General features: G+C 40.2%; 1 protein-coding gene across 10 annotated transcripts in view; it reads right to left on the bottom strand.

The window, feature by feature from the left end:
- Window positions 1-17023, bottom strand: part of GULP1 (GULP PTB domain containing engulfment adaptor 1) — a 143913-nt gene extending 126890 nt beyond the window's left edge. For 3 of the 10 annotated variants that reach the window (XM_064433787.1, XM_064433786.1, XM_064433791.1), the window contains exon 1: window positions 16841-17023. The gene's annotated coding sequence lies outside the window, so the exon portion shown is untranslated. Of the gene's footprint in view, window positions 1-16171; window positions 16395-16840 lie in introns of those variants that run through there. The other 7 variants (XM_064433792.1, XM_064433794.1, XM_064433788.1 and 4 more) reach the window with 5 other exon arrangements.
- Between the last annotated feature and the right edge of the window lie 534 nt (window positions 17024-17557).

The raw sequence follows: 17557 nt of genomic DNA, 5'->3' as shown, positions 1-17557 counted from the left end.
AGTATGAGATAAATCTGCAGGGATTGCACAACAGGAAGAAAGAAGGAATTCCCCCATAATACAGTGAACTTGCCTCTTCCTAAAGGAACAGAGGACATAGCAGGAACTGGGTGCTTCAGTTGAAAATTCCTTCACAAAAAGGCAAGCCTGGCTACCAGCACAATCCAGGAGGAGAAAAGTAGTTTGATCTCCTGAAAACCAAACCCCTCTGTTGCAAAATGTTGTCTACATGACCATAATTGGGATTCCCTTACCTGTAACCAGAACAGCAGTATGTGATTGTACAATGACACTTTTTCTGTAGGCTATTGCCTTGTTCAGTACACAAAACAGATGCAGGTCACCACATGAACATCTTCTCCGATGGTCTTTTGCAAAGCCTGGTGCATTATTTGCCACAAACTCCTCAAAGTGCAGCCTGAAGCCAGAGGACACTCACAAGAGACAAGACAGCTGTCTCTGGCAGCTCTCACCAGAGCACTTTATGGTCCACAATCTTGAGTGTGTTTCAAAAATAGTGTCCTTATTTTACATTTAGCCAGTGTGGCAACTCAACATAAGAGAATTGGGAGGGTCCCAATCTGAAATGATCATCAAGTATTTTGCTGTCTCCTATACTGAGAGGATTAAACTCAGCTACACTCAAACTGATTTGCTGCAGGTGCAGTAAAACCTGGCAGAAACTACAGAAACTACCTGCCAAGGAAACATGTGCAAGCCCTCAGGTGTTATTTCCTAAAGAGCTATAAAATGGGGAGTATTTTATGATCAAAGCAGGCTGCCCTTGATTTCAGGTATGAGAGTCAGCACTTGCTCAAATCACAGCCAAAAGCCAGGGGCAGGTATTCCTAACATCAGCAAAAAGCTTCCTACAGCACCTTGACCACTACTAATTAGGAAAAACAGGGTGGGGTTGGGAATCAAACTCCCCAGAATTATATTTGACTGGTTAAAATCCATTTCAGGGTCTGGAAAGGGCAATAAATTTTCAAGGAAGAAGTTCTGTCTTTCTATCCTATGCAAGAAAAATCCTTTGTGTTTGGGTCTGGGAGCACAATGACATACACATGTATGCAGACCATGGAAAAAATTGTCCCCCTACATAGAAGCCACATCAAATCTTTAGGCTACTCCTCACACAGGGGCAGCCCAAAGCAAACCAGGCAACGCAGACAGAAGTTTTATATCAAGCCACAGCTTTCCTCAGCCTAACATACAGGCATAACCCTTTTTCCTCATTAAAATTACAACCTAGCTGATATGAAAATTAACCTAAAGGCCTCTCTGAACATGCTTCTCCAAATAACTTATGACTAAGTTACTCCAGATATCTTGCAACACATCGAATATGCTATGACTCAAGTGCTAGAAAATCTAATAAAACTCTAGCAATAATAACTGTCAAGAAGCTACAAAAAGATTCTGACCACACTCACATACTAAAAACTGATGTAGAGACAGCCAGACATTGCACCAAGAAATTCAGAAATATGCATGCAATAAGCAGAGAGGAAGCAGTGTATGGGCACAGCATGGAAACTGGATATTTCCATGGGTTGCCTTTCAACACCCCATTTGGGACTGATGCCCTGAAACCCACATGACCTCTGAAACCTCACACTGTTTACAGCCGTGTCTCCAACACCCTCACACTCCTGAATTGCCTTAGGAGTGAAGCATGCTGACAGGGCTCTGGGGGTAAACACAGCATTTCTGGAGTGGAGCTGCTCCTGGTTTGCTTAAACCAGAAGCTGATGTGTTCAGTTCTGTCTGCACCCTGGAGTGCAAGTTCATAACCACAAGTATGGGACTGCCCATTTTTTTCTTCATTTACAAGACTTCATAGATTCACAAAAGTTGTCATTCTAAAAACTCTTATTTTTCCCCGCTTCTTTACTCCTGTTAAATAGTAGGTTGGTAACCATATGATACTGTTGCATTGAGTGTCAGGGTTCAACAAACAGAACTAAACATAAGCACATAAAAAGAAGCACCATATGCACTACTGAAAAATCTTAGTGATGTACAGACACACTCTATGAAAGTCTTCTGCTGAAGTTAGTAACTATATATTCTCCTACAACCAATTCAAGAAACAGCACAAAAACTGAAATTACCTTGGCTTTACTACTTCACAAATCAAAGTCTTCATTAGACACACCCCATGCACAGCCACCCACATCTACAAAACTATCAACTACTCAGATTTATCTTAACAAAAGCAGGTCCTTAAATGACTCACAGTCACCTCAAGAACTGTTAGTCTGCTAATTGAGACTGGACATAGTGACATACTTGCTAGGCAGCATGCACTGATATTTCTGTTACACCTGGATAAAACAGAATAGGACTGCAAATTCTGGATTTATAAAAATCAAGGCTTCTTTTTAGGGACTGATTTTTTTTTTTTTAACTGAAGCTTACCAATCTGACAAGTAAAACAGACTACTTATTATAACTAAGAAATAATTTTTTTTAAAGTAACCAGGATCTAGGTGATCAAGTATTCAGACAATATCAAGTAGAAATATTGAAATATAATTAAGAAATACATTTTACATAAAATTTGGGCTGTAATACACAATTCAGCTAGGCACACTGAAAAATGTTATCTAGAGCCCAAACACTAAATTGTGTGCTCATGTAGGATACAATATGCGGAGAGACTTAAGAATATTTTCTATTTTCAAGCAAGAAATATAAATTCAAGCAGTGTCAACAGTATAACCAATGGACTAAACAGACAAAGGTGCACAAAGTTTAAAGAACAACCTTTACTTCTCTGCCACAAACATCCCACTTTGCATCATAAAAACATCTAATTTGTTCACTTGTGCAGTTTGGGCCAGGAGCTGTCTTTTAATCCTTATTTCACCACAAGAAAATCTTCCATCATATTCTTTGCATTTTCAGTCCAGAGTCCTGTACAATCCCATATATTCTCCTTTCACCGATATCACCACATTCAATGTGCATTTTCAGACTGGAAAAGAAGCATGACACTGATGACACTATTATTCCAAAGTCCAGGACATCAGGGTTAATGTATTCCATTCACTCATATTGCATATAAAACAAAGACCAACAAACTAAAAACTGCCTCCACAACTATGATTATTGCTATGACAGAAGTGAGATTTAGGTTTTTTTTAACTGGATGGTTGTTTCCTCCTTCTAGTTGAAAAATGGAGAAAAAACATATTTTAAGCATATTGTCCCTAACAGTTTCCATAAACCTCCAAAAAGACTTGCTGAAACTTGAGATAATATCACTTCACATCTTAGAGTCCTACTTGGTCTTTAGATCAGCAGTGTATTTCATCTAAAATTATACACAGTGTTTTCTTCAGGACATTTGTATTTCTCATCACAGAAGAGAACAATAATAGGAAAAGCCTCCTTTGTAAAACATATTAAGTTTAACAAAAAATAAATCACAAGAGGCTAAAAATGTCCCATCCATGACATCATCGCAATGCAGCAGATGAAAGGAAAATTATTTTGAAGAGGATTCATCTTTCCATCCAGAGGAGAACACCAGATCATATTTAAATCCAGGAGGTATTGGTACATTCTTATCACCTACATCATAAATGGAAATCGGAGTATGTGGAGAATCACAAAGTGGTCAGAGGAAAAGAGTATTTGTGAAACACCGGAGAGATGGAAATTGCATCCTCAGTGTCGGAGTCACACCTATTCCTTGTTTTCTCCTGAGCAATTCCAGATGGGGATCAGGCAAAAGAACAAATGTGGAGATATTCTTTCAGACTTCCAATTCTTGCTTTCATCAATTAGGTTATCACTAACTTCTCTAAATGAACTGGGAGATGCAGATGGACACACACATTCAGTTCCAAAAAAGTGGTGGAGAAATAGAGGTATAAAAGGAATACAAAGAAGAAAAAAAAAAAAGCAGCTGAAACAGATAACAGAAAAACACATGAAGGCAAAAGTTAATGTTTCAAAATTTTATCCAATTAAAATGAATCATAGGAAGAAAAAAAAAATCCCCGCAAGCATGGACAAAATTAACAAAACTCAAACAAAAAGCAGCAGAATTACTGCATAGAAAAGGTACCAGTCAAATAAGCACAGCTGATGAAGCAACCCAGTGAACAACAAGATCCTAAAATTCTTTCATGTAATAAGAGTAACCTTCAAAGCCTCAAGATGGACATTACTACATAGCTGCTTGCAAGGGGAGAACAGACAGAGGCAGCATGCAAGATTTCCTCCTTTAGTTTTTGGTTTCATTCGAGAGCACCAAAGCATGCCAAGCCATAAAACCTCCAAAAAATAAATTTAAAAAAAAAACACTGGCGAGTCTGAATCTTGTGCAGACAGAGGAAGAGGTCATTTAGAACACTGCTGAACCAAGAATATTGAGATGACATCTGAACACAACCAAACTATGCAGTTTTAAAGCTGTCCAGATTTCTGAAGGAATATTTGTAAGAAGAAAAATTGGCTGCAGATCCTGGGAGCATATGGAATGCATAGAGGCCACCTACAGCAAACTGAGAATTCCATAGAAAAACAGGTAAGCTATTTGATTGATAGCCCACTGCTAAAAAATCTGGAACAGTGAAGATACATGGGCTAAACAAGAAAAATTATGTATACTGTATACATATTGGATGTGACATGCCAATTCTGCCTAAGCACAACTGAGTAAAAGACTGCCTACTGAAAAAGCAGACTAAGAGGGCTAAAACAAAAGCTTCAAGGAAACAGCATGTGCTAAAATGTGATAAAAATAGAAGATAAATAAAAGAGATGACTGAACTGCATGAGTATGATAAAGAATTCATAATAAAATTCACAATGTTGTGCCCCTATAAGGCCACTCCAAAACAAAGTGCTGGAAAGGTTGCATCCATCATGACAGGGATTAATGGATTCATTTTCATGACCAAGAAAAAAAAAAAAGCTTTTTATCAGAGACTTTATTACAGGTAACTATTGCTAAAACTCAGCACATTTCAGTGATGAGTGAGAACTCACTGTTTCAACCACATCATACTCCAGTCAGCTGCATGTCTCCTACAGGGACAGTGATGTCAATTTCTCTTCTCTAACAATTCATCAGATTTTGTGAAATGCATGAAAATTTTATTGGAGTACTCCAACAAGTTCCAAAATCATTGCCAGGGAGAGAGGCAATAGGAAATATGGGACTAGTCTTCTGCAGCCCAATTCCACTAGAGACTAGCTCAAAAAAACCCAGTTTAAATGGTCTGCCTTCTTTTTCAAGATCAGTCCCTTGAACACCTGACTCCTCCTCTCTTCCAGCACCAGCAGCAACATCAACTGAAAAAAGATCTGCCAAAAGGCAATTAAGTTCTGGCAGGTTGTTTCACGCTATGATAAACCTTACAAAAGCGCAGATTCAAAGGCAAAATTCTATCTATAGCAATAGCATATTTTAAATGGGGGTGAGCAGGGGAGAACAGCCACTGGACAAGACAGAGCCACCACATTGTTTGCTGCAACTTCTGTTTCTTTGCTGTTATTAGATCATAGATAAACTGAGCTCTGGTGCATTCAAATGTTAATAAATTCCTCATTTTTAAAGAGAAGCGAGAACCAAGAAAAAAGCTTTTCTGTTTGCTTTGTTCTGATAGAGCTCAGCAGGAAAACAAGAGAAACCTTCCTAATACTCACACATAGGAACCTGAATTCATGACAAAGCTAAATAAACTGGATACAGTAACAACAATCTTCCTGCTTTTCTGCACTACAGCACTGTTCATGCCCATTTATTAAAGTGGGGTGCCTCGAAGAGCAAAAAGTGAAGGCCAGATAGAAACTATGTCCATGTGGATAAATCTGTCCTGGCTGTGTCAGCAAAGAACTTCACTGCAAGCACTGAGGAAATCAGTGCATCACAAACCAGTGTCTGGGTTATGTTCTATTAGGAAAAGCAACTGTATAGCATTTTACTCTGTTGCTCCACAGTCAGACTGAACATGTCTAAAAAAAACATACTCCTCCCGCTTCCCAGTTCTTGGTTATACTTGATCCAGTTCCCATACCAAAATACCTGAGCCAGTACCCAAAGAAAGGTGCACCAGACAGGAAAAGGATGGAAACATATGGAGAAGTGCTTCAACCACCATCTCAGGAGCATCATTTCACTCTAAATGACTTCCACAACTACAGGGTGAACATCTTGACACCCTGAGAAGTCAAATAGACATGAGCAGGATTCCTACATCTACACAAAACAGAACTAATAAAATTACCATCATTCACAATGCAATTTCTCACATTTCAGCTCTTGCACTAGCTAGTTCTTTGCCATGTATACCAGTTTTCCAAATGTCCACATGCCCGGGCAGACTCAAATAATTGACACATTTCCAGATAAGTGACAAGATGGGAGCAAGTAGAAAACACTCTCCCCACCCTTCACACTTCCACAGTGTCAGAAGCTCAGAGTAGAGTTAATAAGTTGCTTTCTCCAGACAGGCTACAAATGTATTTGAGCTGCAACATCTCTCTGAAGATCTTAACGCATAAAATGTTCCCAGGTATATTGTGAAACACAAATTTCAGAAATCTGTCAAGATACGTCAAGATTTCACCAAATTTGTCATGTAAGAAGAAATACACTTGATTCTACCTTAGACAAACACAATCCTACCTTAGACAAACACTGCCTGGGACTTATATTTGTGTCACGTTTTCCAGATAGCAGCTGAAATAATACACAATTGAATACTGCTGTCTGGGGGGAAAAGAAGTATTTAGACCATAAACAAACAGGATCAAATTACCCAGAAGTACACATGCCTTGCAGCAAGCACAAGAAACACAACAGCAAATAACACACATAAATATTCTTCAAAAGCATCTGGCAAAATTCACCATAATGAATTCCAAATATTCAAGCAAGTATTTCCAGCCAACCACTTATTTCCATCAGAACTGAGATCCTTAGCATTTTATTATTTTCTTGACTGTCAAGACATATTTCTTCAGTAGTTTGACTCGGTTTTTTTTTTTTCCCCTGCCATTTGGCTAAGCAACTAAGTAACTTATTCGGTAACTTCCAGACGACCTAGCAAATGAAATTGATTTGGATTAAATAGCAACAGATTATTTCAGTGGTTAAGCAGTCACGGGTATGCCAGCAACATAACACATCTCAAATATATTCCACTAATCCTATCAAGTATGCTTTTACTTATCTTGAACTAAACATCTATTTTATGGTCCATTTCTTCATACCTTCTAATCACGGCTCGCTTTCAGTGTCAAAAAACCTGAAATCCCAAACTGAAAAGCACACAGAATCACAACAAAGATAATTTTCTGAGTAAGAGATACATAAGGGAATGCTGTGGAATTACTAGTGTTTACAACTATAAGCATATTTACTGCTTTCCTTCCTTTACAGGACAGATTTGTTACAGTTGAAAGCTTTCCCTTCAGGGCCTTTTAGAGAAGCACATATATATCCCACAGCTATGCCATAACCCATAAAGTCATCTCAGTAAGGCACAACACAACTGTTCTCCTGGGGCTTTTTGAGAGTACAAGGGCAAGAGGAGGAAAGGGACATGGAAAAAGGAAGGAAAAGGTGTGCATGCAGGAGAGGGAAACTATACCTCTAATTTAGAGCTGAAAGGATTTAAACTCCTCTAAACCAGAAGTCTTTTCCATTCCCCACCTTTTGCTTGCTCAGATTTTGTTTATTTTTCTGACTCATTACTCAAAAATTTCCTAGATCCTAATCAAGTCTAACAATGCTTCAGAGGAAACACAGTTCCAAAATGGGAAGGGGGAGAAAGTCTTATTTAGGAATCCTTCATAAGCCATTAAGTTATAAAAACTCAGGATATCCTCCAGGAATGGTAAGAAAAATGCTACTTAATAAAGTACAATATCCTTAAGTCATCAAAACATGACTTGGCTCTGAATTCTGGATGTCAAGAGCTTAGATGGTGACTGTTCATTCTTATATTGCACCTCTGTTTGAAGTACCCCAGATTCTTCCAGGAGTGGAAGAATTTAAGTGAATTTAAGATTCAAGCCAAAAGTATTCACAGATGAGGAAATCCTGAAACACATCAGTGGATCAGTGGTCAGCAAAGATATCTGGACACAAAAAACCACACAGTCTCCTCAAAGAGCCTCTGTAACAGAGCCTCCAGAAGAAGCAGCTTCCTACTCCATTTTAAATGATCACCTTGGCTGATACCAGGCTACACATGATACACTTCACCAGGCTACACTTCATCAAAAGCCTCATCCATGAGCTCTTGAAAATTATTCACTCTACCCACATAATACCACCTCCCACTTTTATTAGCTCTACAAAATTTTCTTATCTGGCTTCAAATAAAATATATGAGCAAATGATGCTGCACCGATTTTTATAGTGATTACATTTCTTTGTATCTTTGGAGATTTAAAAGTAAAGACTGTGTTATTGTTTATTTATGAAATCTGTGAATTTAAAAGACAAAACAGACTAATATGAGAATAAAATTCAGATAAAGGTATTTCATAAATGCATTCTAGTTCAACAAAATCACATTTGCTCCTAAGATATCCTTTATCCTATTCGATTCAGCCTTGGGAAAAACAAGTCTAAGTAAGACTGCAAACTTTTCACTAAAGCATGTCAGTTCTTTTTTGTGTCTGGGTTTAGAATTCACGGTGCAAACCATACATTTTGAAAATAGACAAGACTGAAAGCTGTCAGTTTTACAAGAAACAATTTAAGTATGTGCATTAGCATGCACATGCTAGGCTTGCTACCTAATACAAATGCTCATGTAGAATGATCTTATTTCTTAATAATCTGTTTTAATTAGATAGCTACATGAAGCAGAGTGCCATGACATCATATTACTGGTAAGTAGTCACACACTCTCCTTCTCCTCCTCAGAAAACCCAACAACAGAAGCAAAATTCTAAGCAGAGTGACAATTTTACATCTACTGCTGTGGATAATAACCAGCATTTCCACTCTTGTGCAAGGCTGGAGAAATAAACACCGTATGGAACACCGGGCATTAAAGCAGTTCCTCAGAAGTACAGCACACTATCCTTGCCTGCCGTGACACAAATCCTCCTTCCTCGCAGCAGCACTGTCACTTGTGCAGTTAAATCATTTTTGCCGTGCCAATCAGTACCAAAGCCAAGCAAGCACCTGCTTGTTTCTAAGAGAAATAATCAACAGTGCTGTCAACTGCACTTCAGTTTCCTGACAGATCACTGCAACACCCATGTAGCTCTGCTCACTCTGAGCTTTCCACACTGGCAGATTTGTAGTGGCTGTAGCCTGCCATCCCAGTCTCATCCCATCCCAGTCAAAACCAGTAAAAAAAGAGCCACATAGCTGTACTAACAGCTGGGGGTATCACCCATGCCAGCACATCAGTCAGTGCATCAAGGCTGAAATGCCAGATAATGACCTGGATTCATGAATTACTCTTCATATCAGAGAAAATTACTAATACAAAACCAGTCTAACAGCTTAATAGCTGCATTCAATACCCTCAGCCATAAAACACGGGGATTGGAACCAAGACCTCTGGGATGGATTTAATTTTAAAAGAGAAAACAATAGCTCATATGCTCTTCTAGATTATCACATTCGCTGTTAAATGGCAGAGTCCTTTTGACAAACACATGGGATTGCCAGTCAGTATGGCCAGGTTAAAGCACAGCTTGCAGATTCTGCTGTCTTTCAGGGCAGAAGCAACAGGCCCTGAGAGAACTTAGCCTGGGAACTGAAGTTCCTAAGTGCCCTCTCCAGGACTGGCTGCTTTCTTGGGTACAATTTCAAACATGTGGGGGTTAAACCAGAAACAGAGCTCCCCTCAGAGAATGGGAGGGAAGATGGAGAAACATTTTTACAGGTTGGAACACTTCTAGGTGAGTTCTTTTGGTCTCCAAAGAAACCTAATATGCTTTTCAAATAATAAAAAGTAGAAATAGCAGTGGAGAGCCCCACTGAAGTAGAAGCACCACAAGCAATTTAATAAGAATTTTAACCACTGGCATACTAACAGTTTTAAATGGCTGTGTAAGATGTGACTTGACATGTCCCTTTCCCAACCCCTATCTTACCACCCTGCACAAAAACATGTGCAAAGACAAAACCAACCCATCACCAAAAAAAACCAACTACAAACTCTGACTACAGGAAAATGCATGAAGCACTGCACTGGTAGGTACACATGAGCCATTTCATCCAGTCAGGTGAAACCTGGAAATGCTCTCTTTCAAGAGTGTTAGCATTACACACACTGACGTAGCTGCTCAGCAGTGTTGACATACTGCATTTCACACCATAAAACACAGCAAAAGCAAACAATTAAGTGCAATTACTATATGGCACAGAAAGATTAGGGAATTAGTAACAGCTCCAGGTGCACAACTTGTTGAAAAACTATTTCTTCCAAACTAAGCCCATTTGCACAACATGATAAATTGAATATTAATGCAACATGTAACTTACAAAATTAGTAATGCAATTTTTAGGCTGCTGGAATCAAGGAAAAGACTGTCCTTATCTCAGACATTAAAGACCTTTGTGTTTACAAATCCACAGTAGGCTCTGCTTTAGAGCTTACACATGTGAAACAGATTAAGAGGCACCACAGTGGGGGTTAATGTCTCAAACTTTCTGCTGGCTACATCATCAGTCCCCTGCTGCTTTTTCTATCCCAAGTAGAGATTCAGCATCATTTACCATGTACACTTCACCTCTCACTTTTACTTTGTTTAAACAAGTCTCCACACATTAATCTTAACTACAGATACTCTAAAACAGGTATGACTTGGGCATAGAATACCCTGCAACATGAAATCACCCTTTAGCTTTGATCCCAAGTGTCCATTGCTTTGGAAATGATGGTTCTGCCACTTCATCAATCAGGAAACAGAAGAGAGAAAAGCTATCAGCTACAATTTCCAGCTGTGGGGCAAGCCTCACAAGAGACCTTTTCTTGAATATCCAAGTCCTAAAATTTGGAGTTTGTGTGGAAAATATATTGTTTTGAATACAAAATAAAGTTCAGATTTAAACACCTGTGTACAGAATAAAGCTTTAAAGAAGAAAAACAATACTAAATGTTCACAAGGAGTCTACAGTATTTTAAATCTCATTATTTTTAAGCTTTTGGTTTTTTAGGGAACCTGACTCACGATCTTTGAATGCACTCAGCTGCCAACACAGCGTGTAGGAAGAAGGCATTAGAGACTGCACATATCTGCACAGCAAGGCATTTGGGAAGATGGCCTGGACAAACGTTAAAAAAATAGGCTTGAGGACACAAGAAACTTTCTTAAACAACTCCTAATGTAACTGGCATGCAAAGATGACTGCTGTTCCAAACAACATTTTGAGATGTGACTGCAGGAAAAATAATCTATTTTACTGGGAACACAGTCCTTTATCTAGGCTCATTACCTCACTTCAGTGATATGTTCCAGAAGATTTCACAACAGATTAAGCAAAAAATGCTGCTGTTTCAAGAGACACCTTCTTTAAAAAAAGGGCAAACACAGACATAGACCCCAAAAAAAAGCTCCCAATCTGACAAAAGAGAAAATATATGTATTAATATCAGGAGTACCTTTGTGAACAGGAAAACCAATAATTACACTCTAGCAGATATAAATTGCCAGCACTAGCACAGAAGAGACTTGCCAAAGCTGAGCAGACCCAGTCTGCAGCTGGGAAGAAACCGGCTCTCCCCAGGGACCCCTGCCACAAGGAGAGCTGCAAGACCCAGGGGAGAATGAGCAACCACCTCCCTCTTCCCGATATTTCTGTCCACAGCAGGAGCATCCTCATCACAGCCTTTTGTCTAGTGGAAAACAATCTTGATTTTGCCTAGACTGCTGAGATCTCTGAAAAAGCCTTTAAGGGCTACAGGGATTTAGAGCAGCTCACCTGGAAAGTTTAAGCACAATGTTTAAATGCCTAATGTCCCATTCTGCCTAGAAGATAGGACATCTGCATGTAAAAGATGAAAAATGGAAACAGAATAGAATATTAAATGTCACACAACAGCTACTAGGTCAGGATCCCGATTTGCACACTGTGGTACAGCTGCATTTTGCCTTTGGTCAGAATTTTCCCCATTAAGGCTATGGGGATGGAGAGAGCAGAGGAAGAATTGAAAAAAAGAAATCACATTAAAGATCTTAAAATATTCCAGAAAACTCAACAGTCCTCAAAGAACTATTCTATTCTATCTGAAAAGAATGAGGAGGAATTTGCATGCAGTTTTACAGCTTTCATGTTATTTTAGGAATTATGAGAAGATTGAAGAGATTAGGCTTCTGTATCCATATCTATTCCCAAGTACTGAAGTATCCACATACCCTTCTCCACAAAGTAATAAAGAAAGCTACCAACAGCCATCACATACTTTTGTGTGGCAAAAGATTTGTTTTAGAATTCCCAAATTTTTTAACATAAAAATGTTATTTACTTGCATTACTCAGGATCTCTACATCGCAGGAATAACCACAATTTCCACAGATTATAGTTTTAATTTCTGGTGACCAAAAAAAAAAAAAACCCAAAAAAAACCAAACCCTTAACTCTGTCAACAGAGCCAGCTGCAGTCTCCAACCAGCACATTATCAAGGGAATTGTTTACTAATTTACACTTGTGCACACCATTGCAAGGCAAGGGTATTGGTCAGGTATTGCTGAGAGAATACACAGAAAAACATTTGGCTGCACAGATGTTGCTGAAACTTTATAACTCCAAGTGATATAGTAAATGGAGAAAACACAGCTCAGTTCTCAGAATAAAACCAGAATATGCAAGCTTAGGGTGCAACATAAAATAAATGCAGCAGTAACCAAGTGATTATATACTAATAAGATGATTATGTCAGACTCTGGAATTAAAATGACAGAATTTTTCAATGGCTGCCCTTCAAAACAGAAAATAATATTGCAGAAGTTAAAGAAATCCACTGCCTTAATCTAAGAGGCTTTCTGGTACTTTTTGCCAAATTATCAAGCAGCCAATGTGAAACTATAGGTGTTACAGCCTGAGTTCTGCTTCTTGCTTCAGTGAAAACTACTTCGATGGCTGTCAAACTCAGGTGTTGTCTGTTCTACAAATATGTTTGTTTCCTTCAGCTACAAAACTCTGTCTTTGCTGATATGTAATTACACATCAGAACCGCAAGTCACTCCAGCCTGATGAAACAATCATATTTCAATTTGGAGCGCCCTCTCAGCCTGGTGATAAGAACATCTGGTTAAACTGGCAGAGGAGAGGAGGACTGAAAGTGGAAATGCTTTCCTGGGAATTCATGATGTGTTTTCAGCTGGATAAATTCTCTACTGGGATCCTGGATGAAATCTGTGGTAACATCACTTTGGACTCTTGATGTTCAGTTTAGTGTAACAAACGTTCTCCGAAACCATACGGGAAGGGGGTTCTTAAGGGAGGACTGTCTGCTTATTACGTGCAGCAGAGCTGCAGCCCAGGTTAAAAATGCATTTTAAGTCCATTAAAATGCTTAAGAAAAAAATATTTTTAAGACTTAAGAGCCACTACTGACTATTCCCAGAGTCTTTGCAGTGTCCCTGGGCAAACAGAGCGGCACAGACAAGGTCCACAGCTGCATATCTGAGACTGAAAGGGTGGGCAGTGATGACACTGAGGACAGACAACGAAATTAAGATAATTGAATAAGCTTAACTCCTTCTTCCTCCCAGCTCTAACCAACATGGGCTGTCACTGTAAACCCAGATCAAGGCTACACATCCAGTGGCAGTAGTTGGCCATGCCACAGCAGCAAAGCCACAGAACAGCTTGATTAAGCATTTAAGTCACAGGAAATGTTCAGGGGAGCACTGGCAGTGAGGTAGCAAAGCTATCTGCATGAACAAAGCCAACATTCTGATCTCAGGGATTCAGGAGATACTAGGAAGGAAATTACTTCCAAAGATATTGACAGATATATCTGCATGCATAGTTGCATTCTGAAGGTAAGAGAACCAAGGAGAACATTGTTAGGCAGCTATGCAGAGGCACTGTGTGTTCTAACAGAGCCAGTATTGTTTGCTCTTTTCTGGATTACAACCTGAGTCTCTGAAGGAGCTTATCCCTTCAAAAAGCAGATTACAGTAAGGCAAAAAAGGCAATGGGGAAAATGTTTATTTCTGCCCAATTAGCATATTCTTGTGCAACAACTCTATTAACTCATGAACTAATGATTTTTTTTGCCCTGTCTCAAGAGCTGATGTACTTGGAATACAGACTAAACTACTGCCATGCATTCCACCATTGATAATAACTAAAAAGTGTAAGGAACATGCAGTTTTTTTGAACAGAACCTGGTGGACTTTTCCACTCTTGGGTTCTATTTGTTCTCTTGAAAAAAAAATGACAGAATAGGAATCCTGACACAAACCGTACTAGGTATGACCAAAATTTAGTGATAAGGTAGTTTCCCCTCTGCTCTCTTTCAAGCTATATGTTCCCCAGTTCAAGCTGAAACTGTCCTTTAATTAATTCAGCTGGTAGTTCTAATTATGTTCTTATGACATGTTCAAGCAGTACACTCTTGAGGGATTATCTCAAGAGAAAAACTAATTCCATAATTGTAATACAAATTCCAGTTTATTGTATTAGACCTCTCAAGTGCTTCATGCAATTCTCCTGATTATGACTTTTAGAGTATCAAGCAATGTTTACAAACATTGTACATTACAAACAATGTTTACAAGCTGCTACTGAACCATGAAATGTAACTTTGTCTACATGCAATAGACTAGCAAATTCAAACGAGCTTGTAAAGGAAATTCTGAAGCGGCACATCAGGTGAGTGTTTTGCAGAACAATCTTTGAACTCTAGAAAAACCCTCAAAAAGGTTACAAAGTTACCTCCAAAGACTAAGGAGGCTGCACAAACCAGTAGTTTGTCTAACATCCCCTCTTGTTTTCCACTCCTGTTAGCTACATCTTCCTTCTTGCTGGTTCTCCAGTAGCAGAAGATTTCCTATGAGGTTTAAAATGCTTGACACAGAACATTGTATCACAGTTCACTGTTGCAATCATTTTAATTTCTGTACTCATCTCTCACAAGACACACCCAATCACGTCATCCTAACTACTCAGGCAACCAGAGTTTTACTGTTGCTGCTGATTTCCAGCCCTCTTTCGTTGATATTCCTCCCACTGTAGCTCTGCTGAAAGTATAAACCAGTTCTGCCTCGCATCCTTCAGCACTGTGCCAAAACACCAGGCTTTTAATCCCTAAATCATTCTCTTTATCCAAGCCATTCATGTAAACATATGCCTTTAATAAGATCTATAATCACTAACGCGTTCATATGCTTGAAATGCATACCAGAAAAGTGTATGTATGGGTAATCATTACAAAATTATTTCCCCCCGTTCTGTTGCTTCTAAGTTCAACTGGATAATCTCCAAATATTTGAAGTTGTACCTGACATACTACTGCATGACAAATCAGCCAAGTAAATCTACAACTATGAGGTAAAACTTACTGTTCATTCTGAAATGACCATGAAAATAGAAGCTTGACCTTAAAATATATCATTTTCCTTTCTGGTAAATTTTGTCTTATTTTCATGAACACCTTAAGTGGCTCTGAAGTACTGGTTAACCCTACAGCAACTCAAAGGTAAAGGTACCACTTATGTTACATGCTCATCTAACATGCAGGGGAAGAAAACCATGTAAAATAACTTCTAAAAGGAGAAGCAGTCACATAACACACAAATACAGATGCTTATTTATATTTATACTGAATAAACTAAATATACTGCTATAGTATTTTACATGACTCTCTGCACATTCAAAGCACCTTCATAATCACCTTCACGTATGCCTTGTTTTCCAGTTCATTAGGGGGGCTTTAACATCTTTTTAGTTGTGATAACTTTTTCTTTCTATAAAGATGACATTTTAAGAACTTGCAACTGCAATGGAACTGTAGGAACTGAAAAGTTTAAAAGTTGCATGCTATTTAAATTAGAAATCTAATAAGTGTCTCAAGTTCAAAAAAGAGACCCTAGAAATCTACTTCTTCGGATGGAAGCCAATTCCTTTGCATGAAGAATACAATTAACCTTTACGGGGCTTTGATTGACTCGCGGTGCCCCCTAATAAATGAGAAAGGCAATGAAATTAAATGAACAACATACTTTACACGTTCCTCTAATTGCCATACAACTTTTAGACCCTCTCAAACGGAGTATTCCTCCTTGAATCCGCCTCCCGACTCCAAGGCAGAGCTGCAATCCTTGCTCAGACTTCTCTCTATTCGCATGATGATCGAGCAAACTCCTCCAGCACTCCACCCTCCCGACACACGCGGAGTTAAAATTATCTCGGTGGTTTGGGTTTGGTTACGAGCCGAAGATCCTCCCTAGTACAACAACTGAGCGCTCAGCAGCCCCAGCGGCGAGCTCGGGCTGCCACGGCGGAGCCTCACGAGGAAAACAAAACCTCCTCTCGGATAAAGGCTTTACTGTACTTACAACGGGCAAAAAAACCCAACCCCGAATGAAAGGCATCTCATTATTCGCAGCTGCTTGAAATTCACAAAGCCCTGCCCGTGTGTCCGAGACCCCGGGGTCCGCGCGGGTGCCGGGCTGGGAGCGGCGGCCGCGGAGCGGGGAGCGCGGACCCCGCGGCAGGGCACGGCCGCGCAGGTGAGGCGGGACCCGGCTGGGAGAGGAGCTGCCCCGAGGAGCTGCTCCGCGAACGAACCGCGGCACCCGCGCCGAGTTCCGGGGCAGCAGCGCTCAGCCGCGGCGCTCAACAGGCGCTCAGCCCCCCGGAGCCCCCTCCGTGCCCCGCCGGCCGCGTACCTGCCGGGGATGGAGCAGCCCGTCCCGCCGCCTCTCCGCGCCGCTCCCGGCGCCCGCTCCGGCCGCGGCCGCCCCGAAAGTTTCCTGACGTCAGCGCGGGCGGGCGGGCGCGGACCCGCCTGCTGCCGGGCTCGCCGCCGCCGGGCCGGGCCGCCGCCGCTGCTCCCGGGCTCCCCCTGCCTCCCGCCGGCACCGAGCGGCGGAGGGAAGGCGTGAAGAGTGGGCGGAGGTTGAGAAAGTGAGGGACGCGGTTTGGTAACTCTGCGCTCCTCAAGGAAGCATCTCCTAAAGAAAAGATCGAAGACACACCCACTCGTGCTGGTCTCGGTTAAAGCTGCAATGAATTCTGTCGGGTACAGATGCGCAGCATCGCACTTTAGAGAACGTCTGTGGCACGCACTCCCCGTTAAAATGTGCTTCACAAACACCATAACAGCATCATCCAACATTTTTATGACAGTGATGGTATGTGCAAGTTATGGACAAAGCATTTCCTGTTGAAAGGCAAGGAATTAATATCTACCATATTTCTTTTATTCCTGGTGGGCTTCCACCAATAATAGTGTCTGTGGAAAGGCAGGAAACTCATCTATTATTCCTCCCTGATTATTTTTTCTTAACAGCACATGAAAGATGCCTTTCATTCTACATTTAATCACTAGACAAACCCCAAGAATGGCCATTTAGAGAGCAGAACAAAACATGTTACTGAAATCA

Source organism: Passer domesticus, chromosome 10, assembly GCF_036417665.1.
Source record: "Passer domesticus isolate bPasDom1 chromosome 10, bPasDom1.hap1, whole genome shotgun sequence".
In the NCBI taxonomy this organism is placed as follows: Eukaryota; Metazoa; Chordata; class Aves; order Passeriformes; family Passeridae; genus Passer; species Passer domesticus.
The sequence above is the reverse complement of the archived record's forward strand: the minus strand, read 5'-3'. Positions and strand labels throughout refer to the sequence as shown.